This window comes from Lampetra fluviatilis, chromosome 4 (genome assembly GCF_964198595.1).
Source record: "Lampetra fluviatilis chromosome 4, kcLamFluv1.1, whole genome shotgun sequence".
Classification (NCBI taxonomy): Eukaryota; Metazoa; Chordata; class Hyperoartia; order Petromyzontiformes; family Petromyzontidae; genus Lampetra; species Lampetra fluviatilis.
The window spans coordinates 25,299,250-25,320,170 of NC_136278.1; the positions used below are offsets into that span (position 1 = coordinate 25,299,250).

The 20,921-nt window shown below is 41.4% G+C and overlaps 1 protein-coding gene across 2 annotated transcripts in view; it reads right to left on the reverse strand.

Moving 5' to 3' along the window:
• Positions 1-20,921, reverse strand: part of LOC144931686 (oxidation resistance protein 1-like) — a 151,639-nt gene that overhangs the window by 93,689 nt on the left and 37,029 nt on the right. The window lies entirely within an intron of this gene.

Genomic DNA, 20,921 nt, shown 5'->3' on the forward strand with positions numbered 1-20,921 from the left:
TTGTAGGTTCCAGAAGGGGGTGTGGCCGAGGGCGGAGCTAGGCCACACCGAGGGGCATAAAAGGGGAGTCCCGAGGCTGGATCAGGGTTGTCTGTCGTTGTAATGGAACCAGTCCTGCTAAGTCTTAGACTCAGGCGTCGTGGGTCAGGCAGCGTGCCGGCTGCCCTGACCCGGTTGTAATTATCCCGTGTGTGAACAAGTGTCTAAAGTGTATAATAAACGTGTGTTGCCTCCTACGACTAGTGTGTCTCTAAAATAACCCACTACACATGTGTAGTGACATAGAATTGGTCACTACGTAGCAAAGCGCTTGTTGCTGGCCCGGAAGGGGATCTGCAGAGTGAAGCAGCCCTGATTGACAGCAGGCCACGTGACAGACCTGAGAGGGATCTAGGATAAAGGTTAAGGAGGGGACACGTCGAGAGCCCGCTCGTAGGTTCCAGAAGGGGGGCGTGGCCAAGGCGAGGCCACGCGAACAGGATAAAGGGGGACAACGAGCAGGAGATCGGGGACGTCGTTTGGAGTGGGATCCCCTCGTCATCATCGTCGTTGCTGTCGCCTTCACCGCTGTTGTCTCGTGCCTTCATCACTGTCGTCGTCCACTTTATAATTGCGCCGCTAGCAGTAGTTGGCTGTCTTAGTTCAGCACCGTCAGTGTCAGACAGCTCGCGTTGTGTTGTAGGCTAGCAACCAGTGTAGAGTTGCATTTAGGCGAGAGACAGAGCGTTGTGTAACAGCAGAGAGTGTGTAACAGTGTGCTCAGTGATTAATTAAAGAATTGCCTCCAAGAAGTTACGTCTCCAAGTCAGTCACTACACATGGAAAGGAACAGATTTAAAGGGATCAGAGACACACAAAAACATCCTGAGCAGTTGAATCAAAGTTCGATAAACATGCACGTTTATAGTAAGTTCCCAGTCATCCATTTACAGTTGTTTGAACATTTGATTGATCAATATTAATAACCTAGAGTATATAGCAGTCTACATTTTGATTGAGTTGGAAATTATAGACGTATTGACACTAAAAAAAAACAGGCTTGGACAGGACACATTGATATGAGGGAAGGTCGCTGGCAGACGAGACTGGAGATGGCCTGGCAGCCAATAGAGGGAACACGCCCAAGAGGATAATCACCACGGAGATGAAGAAACAAGATTGGATCACGTGCTTGTGTGACACGGAGTGTGGCATCGCAAGGCAAAGACAACGTGCAGAAGCTCTCATCCCACAGGGGATTGATCAAGGCTGGTAATCATGACGATTTAAATGCGGTGAGGACAGTGGCACAGTGGCTAATGCTCTGCACAATGAACCCGGCAAATCGAATTTGCTTTTTGGGCATGGCAAACATCAGAGGTGAATGATATCTGAACTGGTCCTGGGCCTTCATGCCCGCCTTCAAAAGCTACGCTGATTAGCATGGTGAAATATGGTCAAACAACAACCATGTCTGTATGTGTGCATGTATGTTGAACTTCTTTCACAACGTACATAGCCAACCGTGTGAATCAGAGGTGCTAATGTCTGATACAGAGTGGGAAAGCCTTCATCCACGAGATGATTTAAAAGGGCTGTAAATTATTGTTGTTAATATTTCCATACAAGCATGACTAATAATGATGCCCTTGGCACAATACCTATGTAATAATACTCTTGGAGACGACTTGTGGAATCGGTCCTTTTATTTATTCCAGTTCACAAGTACTCCCCACTGCTGGCAGGCAACGGGAAGTGGGCAGACAGACCACAAGAGACGCACCGCCACGTGGCACTCGGAGCCCCGCTCGCGCGTGGCCCCTCTCTTCCTTCGTTCTTCGTCTGACCCCGTGTCGTTCATCTCTCCCCTTATTTAATGCCTGGGTCACGTGGTACGCTCCAGCCAATCCTTGGTAGCCTGCGCCGAATCTTCTAGATTCCCCATCAATTCCCGGGACCATGCCCCTGACTTTTCTTCCCATTGGCTGAGGCCAAAACCAGCAGAACCAATCACCCTAGCTGGCACCCCTCGATCACGCCAGGGCCATGCTCCCAGGCTCTCCCCCCATTGGCTGTAAAGCAGGACCGGCAGAGCCGATCACCACGTGAGCCGGACATAGGCTCTTATTACACCTATAACTACCTGTCACATATCATCACATAATGGTGAGAGCTGACCGCAGCAAATTTCATTCCGATTGGATATTACCACAGCTTTTCCATTAGAAAGTGTTTGATTAGTTTGGACATCCTACACGATTCAGGCATGCTCAGATGTGATCGACTTTATCAAAAATATTGAGCGTGTCACACGCGTGCACTTAATTAGTGGACGAAATAATTTGCAACTAAATTAAAACCAAAATGTGTTTTATCAATTCATTCTTCAGTGCAAGTCTCAACAAGTACTTACTAGCACCATAGCATGCAATTAATAACTCTAACTATATCTTCATGAAAATACGTAGGCATACTAATAACACTTTGTTGAGCTATCATTTGCGGCCAGGTCGCTTATGAAGAATAAGTTCATCCCTCAGTGGGCTTTGCCTGGTAGGATGGGGATGGTTTCGTTTTATCTGTATGTGTTTGGGTAATTTGTTTACCTTTCTTGTACACTCCACTACTATCATAGTTTGAATTGTTTGTTGTTGTAACGTTCTTACCCGCCCCCTACTGAACATCTGTGAAAAAGAGCTTTATAGCTCATCGGATTCCTCTAGTATAAATACATATTCTGATTCTGATTCACTACTATACAGCCCTTTGTCAAGTCATGGCTGAATGAATGCCTCCCCCTATGCCATGTCCGCCATAGGGGTTGTTGACCACACTCCACCACGCTGGTCAGTGTGGGTTGGTGTGAAAAGGAAATAGGAATATAATGTACGTGACCTCAGTGCTCACTTATGTTGTGTGCTGTCCACACAACATAAGTGAGTCCTTTTTTTTTACAGTGCACATATACTGTGGTGGTATGTAATATATCAAACTGCTATGGTGGCTTCATGGTTAGTGCTCCTGCCTGTGGGATTCGGGATTCTTGGCTTTTGAATCTAACCTTAGCACTCGGGCGACCTTGTCGAACAAAAATGCGAGCTCGAAGTTTTTGGTATCCAGAAATGATCCCACAACACAGCTTCGCAATGTAATCATACGGTCCTTTGCTCGCTTTATCGTAAAATATTAACTATTAACTGCACATACTGAATCAGCATTTGTTCCTTTCTCAATGCTTACAAGCCATTTCATAAGCTGGGATGGATCCCTCCCTCTAGACCAGACTGCCACAGGGCAAGACTTGGCATGTAGATATTATATATTGCATCATATGGTTGTCCATCTTAATCAGGGACATTTTAAATTGACTTCAGTTAAAGTCCCATCTTGCCCAGCTTATTATGTTTCATGGCACGTTGTTATGCTGTGACAGATTTGTGTTATTAGCACCACATATCTGAGTATTAAATATCAATACTTGATGAATGAGACATTAAAAAAACACACATTTTGCATGGATGCAAAAAAGAGACTTACATACTGCTACGGTTAAATGTTCCTAGATGTGAATTTGCTGTGATTATATTTGTTAAGTGGATCACACCAATTTAGCACAGTAGGATTTTACTGAAATACCAAACAAACGTCGGCCTTTGTCACAAATTTGCACAACTAAACAGTGAGCATTAGTCCACGTTGGTGTTAAATTGGTTAGCAACAACTACCTACTGTGCAGAGTTTTGTGACGAATTGTAAACACAGACTATGCCTAGCATTCAACTGAAAATAAAAGGCAATCAAATTTTGACTTAAAGCTTTCGTGACTGCAGGAATTCATATTCTTTGGGTCTTTCGGTAAAGTCACGTAGCTAGGTATAAACAGTGTGCATTCAGCGGATTTCCCCCCCCCTCTTTCCTCCTGATGATGATCGCTTGTGTTGTGATCGAAACGTTGTAGTTTTTAGTTATATTAATTATTTTTATTAATTTGTACCTATCTACATGACTTTACTCAAAGACCCAAAGAATATAAAAAGCACTCGTTCTGTATCAAACTTGACAGTGTCCAATTACTGGTGATGTTGAATAAATATATTTTTTTATACTCTTGCAATATTCATCACCTGATGATGATTGCTTGTGTTGCAGTCGAAACGTCGCGAGAATTTTATTATTTTATATATTTTTTATTTTTTTATTTCCCTTCTACGTGACTTTACCAAAAGAACCAAGAATATGAATCCCTGCAGTCACGAAAGCTTTAAATCTAAATATATTTTTTACTTCAGAGTTTTTTTAGTACAAATGAGGGACAAAATTATTCAAGATGCTTTTTAGCTTCAACGTTTTAGAAATGAATTAGATTTTGATATAATTTAATAGAAAAAATATTTTGTAATACCACTAGATTTCATCATTTGGAATATCTTGCATTTAAACGCAATTCATTTGGCTTTGACTATAATAATAGCCAGGGTATGCATAACATTTGTAACAAAAAAAAATTGTTCCTGGGTAGTAAGTGTTATTTCCTAATTGCTTATGCCTAAAAAGTACAGAAAATGGCTATCATTCCCCACAAACTTTGCTTTTGTGACCAGGACAGTGATATTTAGAAATGTACCTATTTTCAATGAAAAAACGTGTGCATGTGTGTCATTCCTTCACATAGTCCTGGTCACAAAAGCAAAGTTTGTGGGAATAGCCATTTTCTATACTTTTAGGCATAATCAATTAAAGAATAACACTTACTACCCAGGGACAAAAATCGTGTTACATAGTGTAATTCAAATGCACTAAGCCACATGGATATTTAAAAGCGAAAACTGAGCTACAAATATAATTAAATCACCTCCACTTGGTGGAAGGGCGCGAATTCTCTTCTGCTGCCCCCACAATATGAAACTGCCTCCCCCAGCCATCCGTACTGATAACTCCCTTCCCCTGTTCAAGTCCAGGCTCAAGAACCTTCCTCTTCTCTTTTGCCTATGACTGACTGCTTCTTCTTTAGAATAAATATATAGAACCATCGACATGTAGCCCAGATCTCACTGTTTCTTGTAGAGTGTCTTGAGATATGGCTATATGTAGACGTTACATAAATACAAATTGCACTGTATCTTCCATACAAATTTCACGCCAAACAAAAACAAGTTTACGCGGTGGTAGCTTCCACCTGTGATTGAGCACTGTGGATGCGACAGTTGGTGGATCACACAGATGTTGTGTATCTCCCATCCCATAGGTGTCGAGGTACCATACCCTGGCTTGCCAGGAGAAAGAGGTGCAGCAATCATGAACTAATCTCCATCCGTTTAACACGTAGGCTTTCGCGACCAATATTATTCATAATAAAGGTTTTTGGGTTAGATCGCGTAAGCATAAATATGTGTCGTAACCCTCCACCACCCGACAGCCAATTAGTAAGGGATTTGTCACGTTAACAAAACACCAATTAATTACTATTTCAGCCTACCGGTGTGTTGGATCTCTGCACCTGATTGGGTTCAGTGATGACGTCGTCCTGCTCTATTTAAGACTAGGAGCAGGTGGAGGGCTTCACTATTCTGGCAAATCGCCCCATGATGCTGGTTGTAATTACCAGCGAAACGTCGTATTCAAATTGTAAATGTTGTGGATTTACTCTCCAACACACCGTGGGCTGAACTAGTAACTATTTGGCATTTTGTTTACGTGATAAATCCCTTACTAATTGGCTGTGTCGGGTGGTTGAGGATTACGACACATTTATACTTACGTGATCTAACCCAAAAACCTTTATTATGAATAATCTTCATCTGTCCCATCTGGATGGAAAAGTGTTGCCTCCTCACGTGTATGGGTTTTCCCCGGGTGCTCCGATTTCCTCCCACACATATAAGCACTCATTAATTGCCTGAAGACATCCGAATTTATATGCACCTCCGTGTTTTGAGGATTGTGTAGTGTTGTGAGCTGCAGTCTGCATAATGACGCTATATAAAAAAAATGTATAAACAGCCAATGTTAAAATAAACGTGGCTCATTAACAACACAATTCACGTGATTATTTTGTGTTATTGGTGTGTGTGAGGAGAAAGGAAGACAGATGCATTCATCGCATAAACAAGTCAAACCTGCCCACACAGGACACATAACTATTCAATTAATGTGCATACCTGTGTTACGACACATGAATGAATGAAGCATCACCCCTGTGTTATAACATTGGCTCAGCAAGATCCTTTGCCATGAGCAACACAACTGCTGTGCAAAGACAAGGAACCATGTGACTAGTGGATATAATGTAACACACGCCGTACCTCAAGTCTGTTCCTATAGTACTAGAAAATCGTCTTACAAATCTTACATTTTCTTAAAAATATAATCTAGCAATCTACTTTCATGTAAAATTCCTTTTTTGTCAGAGTAAACTTTTCTACTATATTGTATCACCAATATATCCATATACTTACTGCACTTTTCACTATCAATCCGATTGATATGTGGCCAATAGCAGAGAAACCTTTCTGAATTCTAGCTTACTAATTTGCTTGGTTGGCCTCAAAATGTTCCTCTACGCTGTTCTCGAAATCTTTGTGAATGATATATGTACGTGCGCTAAGAAGCTAATGGGTTTGTAATTGAAATGATTTTGTGATGCTACATTGGCAGTGATGCACAAATAACCAAAAAAGACCTCACCTTCGTAAACATAACGATGCCATGAAAATAAAAAAACATAATAGGTGACAAGTCCAGAGAAAGGCCCTTTTTTCAAAGCACGTAAATATGGAAGCCAGAGAAAGTGTATTTCTTTGAGTAAGCTTTGTCACCCTTTTTGAATAGAAGATTGAGAAAGTTTTCCATGATTGAGCCACTAAATTTCATTTCTGTGTCAACAGTTTCTAATTCAGCCATTTGTGTTACAAATAACCCTGCTTCTTTGATGGTCTCCACAGTTATGACAACCGGTCTGAAATATTTCCCATTTTACGCTGTTTGCTTCTTCACTTGACATTTTGAACTTCCTCTTTTTTATTTGAAATGCTAATTAATTCCTGCGATGTATGACCTTTGCGAGGGAGTTGCAGAATATTGTATAATTCATAATGGAGGTGAACCTGCTCAGGTTGGAGTGCTAATTGAAAACCTGAACGACTGTACATTACGGAAAGTAATATTATTGAGCAAAAGAGGAATAATTTAATCAATATATATGACCTAATATCACATGAATCGCATGACAATTAAAATAGCGGGGAGGTTGGGGGGGATATTAAAAATTGCGTAAAGAAGCATGGAGAGATGCATGCACAGAATAACACTGAACGATAAAAAGACGAGCAGGTATTTTATGGAACGTTTTGACCGGTAAGAAAAGTGGGCTTAAGCAGGACACATCACTGGAAGAGATGATGGCCGGTCTTCGAGACTCATGAGGAAGTGCCAAGCAAAGGAGGAAACATGCTGGAGGGGATATTCACTTTGGAGACGGAGCAATGAAATGAGCTCGTGTGCACATCACAAGACCAAGAGCGCGATAGCAACCTGCTTTGGAAGGCCATCATCGAGCAATAGACAGATATTGGCTGACAATGATTAACTGTAGCGTGCATTCACACACTAATTCCAACACAGATCTTGGTTTAAGACACAGGCTTTCGGTGAACTGAAGTAGTAACTAATTGCTACGTTTAGTTTACGTGACAAACCTGATGAATTCGCTGTGTCGAGTAGGGTGGTTGGTTAATGACATATATCTACGCGACCTCACCCATAAAACCTTTATTATGGACAGATCTCAATGCTGCACATGTCAAAATACCGGTCCAATATTCGGGCTTTTTTTTGCACTATAAATCACGAGACAGTGCTGCTACGACCTATGAAGTGGACAGGTCAAGAATTGCAGCAACTCTTCCGAGTTGCTCTTTTTACGTGATTAGAACGGACGGCAGAAAAGCAGCTCCCACCAAGGCTGCGTGTTTACAACGCGTTTAACTACTATGCATGGCAATGGCCATGCAGAGCCCTACTGCGCTCTAGTTACTGCTTCACCTTGCTATATTGTGTGGCTCGGGTAACGACACTGTACACGGGATTATATCTCTCCCCCCCCACCAATCACCACACACTCACACGCAGTGGCGGGACAGGCACCGAAACGGGCTGCAGAAACCGGAGCAAACATTAACAACCCAGCAACGTTGTGGACACAGTCCTTGTCTGCACGTGAAATCTAAGAATAAACCCAAAGCCTCGTATGCGCACTCTATAAAGTAAATATTAACGAATAAAAACACTAAAATTGTAAATGTATACGAATAGAAATGTTGAATAAGGTTAACATTTGATACACAAGTATACCTACACATTTAAGGGCTTGATTGATGTAATTTTGAGGATGTTTTCACCCATCGGTCCTGACAGATATAGCGGCACATTTTCACCAAAAAGTGAAGAAGAAAAAAAACATCCGGCGCATGAAGCAAGTCATTACTGCAATACATTCAGCAATGTTGATCAATGTCATAGAGACAATACAGAAATAAGTCCTTCTGAATTGCAAGAGCAATATTACGAAACATTGTTATACATACCCAGCATAAAATAAATGTCTCCAGGCAAAACACCCTGTTTTTTAAAATCAACATGAACCGTAAATGACAAACAGCTGATTATAGCATTTACAATTAGGCTTTCATTGCAGCTCTTGACTATAGCAGGCAAAACCCATTCACATCGACACTGCAGCCTGGAATATACCACAGTGGCCAGAGTAGGGGTAATGGCAACTGGGGGCAATACCACTCATCACACCAAAAAGATCAAGCATAATGTACTCCAAACAAGACAAATCTGAAACACCTGTACAATGCAATTAACTTGGTGATATATATAGAAATAATGTTCACGGCATTGTGATTCAGGGGTCACAAAATGTGATACAGGATAACGATTGTGTATAAACTTAAATGTTTTAACTTTAAATAATAGAAAAATAAAATGTGAAGGTACATTTATGATCATTGTTGCATGCTATGTACAACAGCTGCGTATTTAAAGGCATAGCCTTGCCAGATGTGCACTCAAAGCATCTCTGCTGCACCAATTACAATACTAATGCAGTTCTTGTTAACGGGCTCTTACAAGTGCTATCATAATTTAACTTGCACTATCTCTACTACTCATATTCAGCTACTCACAACACAAGAGATGTTTTCAGCAAGGCAATGAACAATAAGACTTATCTTGGTCACACATTTCTGTCCCAAATGTAAGCATCTCTATGGTTGTGCAGTAGTTCATCCACTGCGTTTTGAACCCTGCGGTCCAAGTCTGAATACCAGCCATGGCGAAAATCAGTGGCGAGAGGTACATCAGAATCTTTCTTCATCGTGGAGAAATCCGATGAGCTATGAAGCTCTTTTTTCAGAAATGTCCACTAGGGGCGGGTCAGAAAGTTACACAAAATGACAATTAAAAAAAGACTAAAGGAGTGAAAAGTATAGAAAAATTAAGCTAATCACTAAAAAAAAATACATCTAAACTAAACAATGTTTGATTTACATTATTGGTTCTTTTGGTAAAGTCACGTAGAAGGGAAATAATAAAATAATAAAAATAAAACTATAAAATTCTCACGTTTCGATTGCAACACAAGCAATCATCATCAGGTGTGAAAACCACGGCAAGAAATTTTGAAATTTGAATCCCTGCAGTCACGAACGCTTCAAATCGAAATGTTTCATTTAACCAAGTAAAGCCAAATGAGCAATTAGTTATTTTAAAGAAGCGATCTGAACCGATCCTGCCCCCACCGACCATTTCTAAATGTATATTTATTTGACCAGGTAAGGCCCACTGAGCTATTTAGATATTTTACGAAAAAGGCACTGACCAACATAGTGATAAAACAACTCCAATGACCTTCATCCATCAGCGGATTACCAAAGGACGGTAAATTAAATATATGTATGAAGATTTCATTATACATCTATGACAATAAAGCTTAGGCTTATAACCTGATTGAGGAAAACATGCATACATGAACTGTAATTCAGACAGACTATCAAATGATAAGTCCCTGGCACATCAGCTCAAAGAAGTAAACAGAGTTCACCACATAAGTGCATCACCTTGATTATGGACAACATTGGTCGCGAAAGCCTACGTGTTAAATCAATTCTAAGGAACCTATTCCATGCACAAGAAAGCAATTTTTGGCATCCCATAAATTCCAGCAAATATTTTAGGGACATATATATCGAACATATACTGTGGATGGATATAAAAGAACATCAACTTGGAAACATTACAAATTAAATATATGACCATCTGTCCACGACATAATTGTAACGCACACTTCTAATCCAGTGCTTTCAAAGCAAAGGTTTGCGGATAATTCAAATTTTTGGGGCATCAAAACGCACTGTGCTACAAAATGGCCAGATGGCGGCAGTTTTATTATATTATTCGACTTGTTTACCTAAGAAGCGTCACCGAGTCGAGACCCTACAAAGTTTTTTTGCAGTCGGGGGAGGGGGGGGATGCTATAATCCGCCAGTCATTTTTAAAATTTGTACCGTGACAGCGGTACGCAATGGCCTCCTCTTGCAAATGACATCACAGGATCTTTAACATCCACTATGAAGCAAATGGCGTGTATATTTGCAGTTAATACACTCGCAGTAATAATCAAGGCAGCCGACGGATTGGAACCGTGAACCTTTGCCACAAGTGGCAAAACGTGCTGCCGGAAAGCCATATCACCACCCATTTAGCGAGTGGTTTGCAAAGCCATCTGTACAGACCTTCCAGTGTTCTCCAAGTACCATTTCCTCCGTCATACATTCACTATAACGGTTAAATGGACAAACATTCCAATACACGATCTTCATAAAATATAGTCTTGTGATTCAAGAGACATTTCGAAATTCATTTTTATTATTATTAATGTATAAGCCCTCCCTCAAAAGCATGTATTTATTAGCTGATTACTATATTTAATAAAAGGACAGTTTGTTCTTTTTAGACTACAATGCCAGAACCACTTGGACATTTTACACTCCAGTATGTCCACTTGATCTCCTTACAACCATATTTATTCCAGCAACATTAAATATGGCAATGCTTTTTTAAACGGCATTTGTCTTTGTTAAAATATTGCAGACATGCAAAATAAAACTGCTTTTGTTCCTGCACATATCAGTTATTGATTTAAAAAAAAAATTAATTACCTACTATAATCACCCAGAAATGTCTGTCCGTCCCGCGTGTGACGTCACTCCACATGAGGCCCCCCCCATGTGACGTCACTCCACATGAGGCCCACCCCCCTCATTAATATTCATGAGTGGGTGGATTTTTACACTAACGCAGGTCGAGTTCAATAAAAAAATGTATTATGTAAAGCCGCTTCAAATATGACGTTTCTTTAAAGAAAGTGTACGCAGCACAGTGCTACATCCGTGCGTGACGTCACTGCAAGAGCCTTCCCCTCCCTTCATTAATATTCATGCCCGCGTAGAAATTTACACTAACGCACAAGGTCGCGCACTCCACATGCCGCACCCCTCCCCTCATTAATAATCATGAGCTGAACAATTTTTCTATTGAATATTACAAATTTACTGCAATTTCCACCCGTCCTTGGAAGGGCAAAAAAGCTAGTGAAATATGTCCCTTTTTATTGATCCATTGCCGAATGAGGCCCTCCACACATTGGTGGACATTGGTGCAAGCTGCAGCCTAAAACAGGACAAAGATGAATTTTGTTGAACGGTCCCCTGTTGACAACACCTGTTTCTTCATTGTATATGAGCAATATACAGGCTAAACTCTGCTTAGCTTCCAAGATCTGATGTGATTTGGCGCAGTTTGGTCAAAGGCATATTCAACTATGTTAAATGGTATCTGAAGCACTGCACAATTTATTGATGATCATTTTGAAACTGCCCTTCAAAGTTTTAACTTAAAATACAATCATAGGCGTTTAAAGCGTTAAATAGGCTTAAACTGTGTGCAAACAATATAACATGACAAGTGCCATATAGCTGCAAAGTGCACCGATCAATTACCAGAGGAAACCTAATCACTGTAATTAATCTTCGCTCCTGAGCTATGCCATACATCTTACCTAACTGCCAAAGGGGTAAATAAAAACAATCATTGAAAATGTGTCAACGAACTGAAATCTAATAGTATGTACAAGTTGATGACAATGTAACTCTTCGGTCTGAATTGTAAAAGTAAATTCAAGCAAAAATGTCCACATAATAGGCCACTTTGTTGAGCTATCATTGGTGGCCAGGTCACTTCTGAAAAATAAAGTAATGCCTCAGTGGGCTTTGCCTGGTAGGGTGAGGATGGTTTAGTTTGATTTATGTCTCTGGGTGATTTGTTAACCTTCCTTGTACTATCTGTTGTAACATTCTTACCAGTCCCTACTGAACGTCTGTGAAAAATAGCTTTATAGCACATGGATTCCTCCAGTGTAAATAAATATTTTGAAGGCTTTATCCAAATCAATGCGTTTGCAGGGTCAACAATATAAACACTTTGGCGTGGGGTATTTAAGGTGAATCACTGTTGCCGATCTCCAAAGAGTTCAAAGACAATTCTAGATTTGAAGCTTTCGTGACTGCAAGGATTCATACTCTTAGGTTTTTTCGGTAAAGTCACGTAGGTAAAAAAAAATGAAAATAACTAAATTAAATCACGACGTTTCGGAGGCAACACAAGTCTCCGTCTTCACTTGATAGTCAATTTGGCTGTGACGGTCCCACCTGAAGACGGACACTTGTGTTGCCTCTGAAACGTCGTGATTTAATTATTATTTTCATTTTTTTATATTATTTTTTTACTTACGTGACTTTACCAAAAAAACCTAAGAGTATAGTTCAAAGACAAGCACTGGCTGGAAATGACAATTCGACAAAACACTACAGCTCTCCCAACAAACGCGCAACCGTGACAATAGAAATCAACATCGGAAAGCTGTACTCATGAAAGCGATGGCCATGGATCAAACACGTTCCTTCGGAGTGGGCAGGTAGGAACTTGGTTGGACAGCGCATTCGTACGATCCGTGTCACGCGGCGCAAGCTGAGTGGGGCGGCGCGTCACGCGGTGCTGAGCCCACCCGAAGCGCTCTATGAAATACAAATCGAGGGCGTGGCTATGCACGACATGACAGACAAATAATCCCTGGTGGGCAGTGTGGAACTGTTGCTCCTACCTGTAATACAAAATGGTCAGTGCGCCTTTTGGCGTCATCTGGTCCAACACCATGTGAGACTCGGCTTTAAGGAAAGCTGTCTCGGGTGTGGACCAATCAATTTCAAGGAGAGTGCATACATTATCAGAGTTATGTTTTTTGTTTGCATTCCGACCGCAGGTATTGTGGTCAATGCAAACATGACTCCTTGTAAAAAAGGTGTCAATTTTGTCGCCAGATAAAAGGGTAAAAAAACAATCATCAAAATGTCTAGATTTGAAGCTTTCGTGACTGCAAGGATTCATACTCTAAGTTCAGGTGAAACCGGTTTCACCTGAAGACGGAAGCTTGTGTTGCCTCCGAAACGTCGTGATTTTTATTGTTTTATTTTTATTAATTTTACCTATGTGACTTTACCGAAAGAACTAAGAGTATAATCATCAAAATGGTCAGTGTGTATATTGGCTATACTCCAGGTAAAGTATGGGCCAATGAATACTAACCTCACGATAGAAAAGTTAACCAATGAAGTGTGAACCTCGAATGGAACCAATGGCTCACCAATACGACAAATGAATAAGTATTGGCATCGGAAAGGGGCTTCTGTGTTGCAAAGAGCTGCATGCAATATAAGGGAAATGTGTTTTCTCCACGATTTTTCTACTGGATGGCTGTATGGATTGTATTGCGATGGTCATTCAGTGATTTTAGATCCATGTTCCCTGTTCTTGCCTTGTATGTTTTTGTTTACCAGAAATCTATTTCAACAGATGATGTGTTCAGTGTTCTTTAGGGAATGGCCCACAGGAAACGTGTATAGACGAAATAACGGTCTATGTATATCTATTGATTTAATAAAAACATTATTAGGACAGTTTGATTTTCAAAAAATGATGGGAACAAGATAAACTGTATATTCGTGTATTTTAAAGTATAATGTAAAACATAATGCGCAATGGGAAAAGCAAGTTATCCCAATACGTAAGCAATTCCTTATATGAAATGTGATGGATGTGCTGCGATGAAAGTGTTAAATAATTTAATTATACATGCACTGCGCTCATCTTCATGACCTTTCTAATTTTATGGAAGTAGCAAATGTCCCTTATCAAAGGACAGGTGATTGACATACAGCAGTTGATACGACTGCACACGTGAGAGCAAATGCCAATGTCAGGGAAGGTTACACAATTGCACATGTATGAATACTGCAAACGTTGAGGTATTCTGGACACATTCATTCTAAAGATTGTCATACATGCCACATCGCAAACACATGTTATTTGAAACTAATTGTCTATACACATGTCGTGACATCGCGGATGTCACTGTATGGTGCCGGCCCTAGAGGAGCATGGCCTCTTGCACCTAGGCGTGCAAAAAACGCTGGCCACACTCAAGTTAGACTTCTTTTGGCCTGCCATGGCTGAAGATGTCGCTAATTTGCTCAAAGGATGTGTGCAGTGTGCGCGGCGGAAGCAGCCGGCGAGACCCTGTTGTCCACCGTTACAATCAATTCAGGTTTCACGCGTAAACGAACTTGTTGCTCTGGACATCCTTGGTCCATTTGCCACTACCCCTCGGGGGAATAAGTATTTGCTTGTGGGCGTTGAGTATTTTTCACGCTGGCCCGTGGCCTGGCCGCTCCCCAACCAATCGGCAGTGATGATCACCGAGGCATTCCTCAATGGTTATGTGATGGACAAGGGTGCTCCCAAACGTCTTTTGACTGATAAGGGAAATAATTTTTCTTTTAAATTGTTGCGTGAAGTCTGCGATTTGTTGGGAACAAAGAATGTACGCACGTCACCGCCACAGCCGCAGACGGATGGCATGGTTGAGCGGCTGCACAGGACTCTAACCTCTATGATAAGCCATCAGGTTAGTGAGTCCCAACTCGATTGGGACCTACGCATTCCCAGAGTCCTGGCCGCATATAGATGGCCCCTCACGCATCCACCGGCTACTCACCGTTTTTGTTATGTATGGAAGGGAACACAATCCCCCGATTGATGTTCAATTACAAGCCGCACCCAACAAGGATAAATCTTCTTCTTGGTTCTTTCGGTAAAGTCACGTAGAAGGGAAATAATAAAATAATATAAATAAAACATAATAAAATAATTCTCACGACATTTCGGCCACAACGCAAGCAGCCATCCTCAGGTGAAGAACAGGTCTGTCGGAAAGACAGCATCTGTCGGAAAGACAAATTTCGGACTCCGTGCGCTTCACTCTTCAAAAGCTTTCCGAGGAACGGGAAGCTTCCAGGGTAAATTCCAAATCGCACCAAATTAGCCAATGAGCGGCTTAGGGGGTTCCGGTGCTTCTACGTATGAGTGGGTACCTGGACACAGAGCCTGGTTGCACTGTCCACAGGTACCGGTGGGTACATCGCCTAAATTGTTCAAACCCTGGAGAGGGTCCGTTGATGTGAGCATCCGCTTGGGGCGGCAGAGTTGATTTGTACATCCCTCCCGCCTTAAGCCATTCATCGCTCCGCGCGAGTTCGTGCCATCTCCACACCGCAGGGGGCAAGTGTCAGGTGTGTTCGACGAGCCGAGAGTGATCTCATTCCGCCCTCAGGTGCTGTGCGCCTGACGTCCCCCAAGCATCCGCCTGCGCCATCTTCACTGGGTTCAGGAGAGGAGGACCCGTCGACCCGGCCTACCGCTCCTCGTAAGGAGCCGGGTTCGACGGGACATTTGCACATTCCCCCCGGGACCTCCAGGATGAGCGAGCCCACCTCCCCTGGGGGCCCGGCCACAGACTCGTTCAAAGACTCGGTTTTCGTGATCCCCATGCACACAAGCTCCCACACTGTCAGTTGGTTGTCACGCTCGTTGGGTCATATCGGCTATTGGCTGAACCTAGCCATTATTGTGCTTGCGGGCATTGTTAAATCGTGAAGGTGGGAGGTGTGCGTGATGGAGGGGATTCCGAGCGTTCGTGTGTTTTCGGGGTTTTTTTGCATGTTGTTGTTCGGAGCTTACACCCTTTTTCCCCATCGATTGTGTACATTTGTTAATAGTGTAATTATTCCTCTTAGGTTCTTTCGGTAAAGTCACGTAGGTATATAATAAAATAACTCACGACGTTTCGGGCGCAACACAAGTGTCCATCATCAGGTGGGAAAGTATGGTCTGCTGCTGAGGCAGACTGTTTTAAAAGGTGATTATTGTAAAGGTGAGTTTGGGTATTTAATTGGTAATTGTTCTTGTTATTGTTGAGGCACACATAGCGTTTTATCACTTTTTTACTCACTCTTTTATCGCCTTACTCACTTAGTTCGTTTTAAGGGGGAGTTGACAGCCAGGACAGCTGTGTGTTACGAAGGGGGGGGGGGGGTGATGTAGTGACATCGCGGATGTCACTGTATGGTGCCGGCCCTAGAGGGGCACGGCGTACGATGTACTCGCATAACGGACATGACGTATGAAGCAACATCGTGAATGTCACCGAACAATGCCGGCTCTAGCAAGGCACGGCGTGCGATGCACCGTCATCGCGGACACCCCGTAGGTGGGTGTAGTACTAGCCCTAGTGAGGGCTTGGTGAGCGCTGGGATAGCGCAGTGGCACCACGCGTGGCGTGCAATGCTGTCTCCTACCGGAGGGAGTGGAAGACTGTCAGCCAAGGGACAAGGTTAACCTGGGCCATGGCACTCTGGTTGACCCCAAAGGCACGTGACCGGTAAAGTCTACATGGGGCCCCAGGTGGGGGCTAGGGAGTGGTTACGGGCCGGGGGGGAAAGATCCAACGGGAAGGGTCGAGAGAGAGCCAGGACTCTCTAAAAGGTGGGCGTGGCCAAGGGCGGGGCCGGCCACGACCCGGGAGCATACAAGCGGGGTCCCCACAAGGACCGGGGTTCAGCATTGCTACCATCATCTGAAGATCTACGTTCTATATCGAAGAAGAGTCTCCAACAGGTGGACCCGTACCCGAGCCGAGGTCCGGTCCATTGTAGTTAACTCCCAGTGTGTTAGTGTAGTTTAGCCGGGTGGTCCACCACCCTAGGCTGTAATCTGGTAAAGGGGCAGCTACCCCTTTGTGTATTACATGTTGGTGTAATGAATGTGTTGCCTCTAAGAAGTACGTCTGCGACTCAGTTGAATCCACTACACACGTACCAAAAAATAAAGTACAACATTTGTTCTAATTTCTAATTTCTTCATTGCTGTACTTTTATTTATTTTGCTTTCATCATTTTGGTCAAGGGTCCCTTGAGGTCTTACCTTGCTAATTAAACATGAAATGAAAAAATGTTGACATATTCTTAATACCACATTGCAGATGGTTCTTAAATATGTTTGTATCTATATATATACCAACAGCCTGAATGCTCTTTGAATGTAACCGACCATCTGACCCTCCACCCAACCAAACTTTTTTCTAATATAGTATATGATAGCAAGATAGTGTATCCCACGCATTTGTGTGGGACACACGGCCAAATCAGAGGGTGGGTGGGGAGCGTGATGCATGAACCCGGTTCAACACTGTGGAATGCGGTGACATCATCACCATGCACTTTCCCGCACGCCAGTAATCCAGGCAGAAATCCAGCCAGTAAAACCTTTTTTTTTAATAAAGTGATATGATAAACAAAAATGCATTATTTGGTCACAAATGAGATGTAAATTCAAACAGCAGTTGGAGAATGTTGCCAAAATAAATTATATTTCTATACCATATTTACTACCTATATTTAGAGCAAGCCAATATGAAATGCCAAATCAAATACTATCTTATTTGTATTTGATGACAGCATAAGTCAGACAGTATTTCAATATCCTTGTCATTGAGGTTTATGGAAACAAGATAAAGCCGTCACATAGTTGGATAAACGCCTTCAATTAGGCTTTAAGCATTACATCATCATGATTCTGATTAAGCGTGGGTGTGAAGTGACTGTCAGCTGTATTTATGCGATTAAATTAATAACTTCATATACATTTACTTACACAGTCCACATTGTGTGATCTGGAATAAAAAAAATAGGAGGAATATTCCACATGTACTAAAGTCATTATTTCGTCCATGGCCAGACTCAATTCTGTATCCACACATGTCAATAAACGCCCACTATTGTAATAAGAGCCTAAAATGTGAGATGAGTGGCAGAATAATAAGGTTTTATTCTGAAATAAGTTAAATGGTTCATTATAATATTAAAGAGTATTGCTCCATTTACACATCCATGATATAATGATAGGGTAATACCAGAATATGACAAAAATCAGACATGTTTTTCGCAAATGTGGGATGTGGCAGATGAAACTATCTTTACATATTAATGATGTTGATACCACCAGTTTGGACGACCTTTTCAATACAAACCTAACCGCAAATGAATCAATTAAAATTTCAATGTAAATGACTGACAGTAATGTAGCTAATTCATGAATATGAATGGTTAGAGTATGAAAAACGTGACAAAATATATTGCCCCTGATTTATGGCAACTATATAAAATGCATGGAATTTTATCTCAAACTAAAGTATAATTGAAGTGGATTTTTTTTTTACTTGACTGTTGTTTAATGACAATTCAACTGTGCTAATCATCATTTAATTGTTTACAGCAAAGCTTCCCAGCAGCAACACGACATAGCAGACAATACATGTAGTGAACAGTCCCTAACGTTTTATATATACAGTACGTATTGTATGCACATATAATGTAATGTATATTTTTGAACAACAGTAAAATGAAATATTGTCTACTGTATATGGATATTTAGCAACTCCAGTCCTAAGTCAATATCCCAGGCTTCCACGCAGGCTTGCAAATCACCACATGCATGTAATGTATATAACAGTAATTACCTAATGCAGTGCTGTATTGGATATAAGAGAATGTAAAACATGGGCCATGTCAGAAACCTGAAACATGATGATCCCCGGGGATAGATGTTAAGCTTGTAATTGTGCCATAGCCATATACACTATTATATGCATTACATTAATATAATTACATACTACATATTAAGCATTCATAAATGACATGTGTATGTGCAAAAAAAAATGTATTCGAATTGCTTTTATAATTAGCCTTTCATTCTGATTGTGTTCCTTCAATGTTTTAATACAGTAAATGTCAAATGCAATGAATATTTAAAAGGGTCTTTAATTGAAACAACATTAGATGATTTATCCCGAAGCCTGTCAGCATGCAGCCACTGACACCAGGCACCTTCTCTGTTTAATGGGCCTCTCTTATCGGAGGCCATCTCTTTTGTTGGACAGATGAAAGACTTGGGAACAATAGCATAGAAAGTCAATAGCATGAATGAGTTTCTTGCACTGTAGAGGTGATGTTGTAAAAGGCACATCAACATAAGCATTGCCTTGTTGCAATACTGCAGTCAATGCAGAGGTAAACATTGACCGTAAATGTTTTGAGAGCCTAGGATGATATTTATCTTGTGCTGTATAAAGTTCATGGGCAGTCATCTATTTGACTATATCATTAAATTGACAGTGCTAAACACATGCAAGGAAAAAAATGCTCTGATCAGCATAGCCTCTAAATCTGGCGTTCCTTACACAGGTTATTATTGATTATACAAAAGTGCCTTTGAAGATATTAAATATATAATTAATGCTTCCATTTCAAACCTAAATTGCTCAAAAATATCAAGGTTTCTAACGTGTGGTTATACATTATACGCACATTTTATTGGTTTTCTAAACATTGCTTTGCATACTCTTTGCTTCTTTTGGTAAAGTCATGTAGGTGATTTATTTTATACCTACGTGACTTTACCCAAAGAACCAAAGAGTATGGATTCCTGCAGTCACGAAATCTTCAAATCAAGATTGCTTTGCATGATTATTCGAGTACAGTATTGTATAGCGCTGATGATTGTGATCCTGAATTTCCATTCTGAGCTTATATCTCAGCTCACGTCTCTGCACGTTACGGCTAGTTTATTCTGGAATCTGTGTTGTGTTCTTTCTCTCCCTTCGGTCTCTCAGTGCAATACCAGGGTCAGAAGACCTCATGGGGAAATCTATGGCAATGCCTGAACCGCCTCCATACAGCAAGTCCACAGGGGGACACTTTTAATAGCACAGTGAATTGTTTTGACACCATAGCGGAGTGTCACGATGTACACAGCTAAGTGTTTTAATGCTACAGCAGTGTTGGCAAGTCTTCGGCAGAGTGTGTTCAAGCCAGTGGTCGTGTTTGGAAGCCTACAGTGCAGTGTTCTGATGTGACAGGGGAGCTTTTGTGAGTATATAGTGAGGATTTCATTACCAAAGTAGGGCGCGTGAGACCGTGCACTGTACAGGGGTCGGCTACTTGCAAACCCATCGACCAAGCCTAGAACGTTACCGACCTGTCTGCCGCAAAGAGCTGACAATAACATCTGCTCCTGGCGTCGTATGCTAGAATAAGTAATATTTAAAAATACTTTTTTTTAAACACGCTTTTATGAAATGCACCGTACTCGTAATGGCAGAACTGCACGATTTCAGGAAGTGGCCGCGAAGCTTGCCACAACGTAAAGGGGCCGTGGTGATTTACAGCCAACGTCAGTTGAGCGTGGACAATTCAACCCAAGCCGAAACATATAAAAATGAATGTTTAAAAATACATGTAATGATAGAATATAGTATTGTCATCAGCATGACATAAGTATACCAAGTTTGCAGTCGATACCACATTGGGAAGTGGGTTAAAATCGAGTTACAATATTTGAGGATACGTCAACAGAGTGAGTTAAATAAAAGC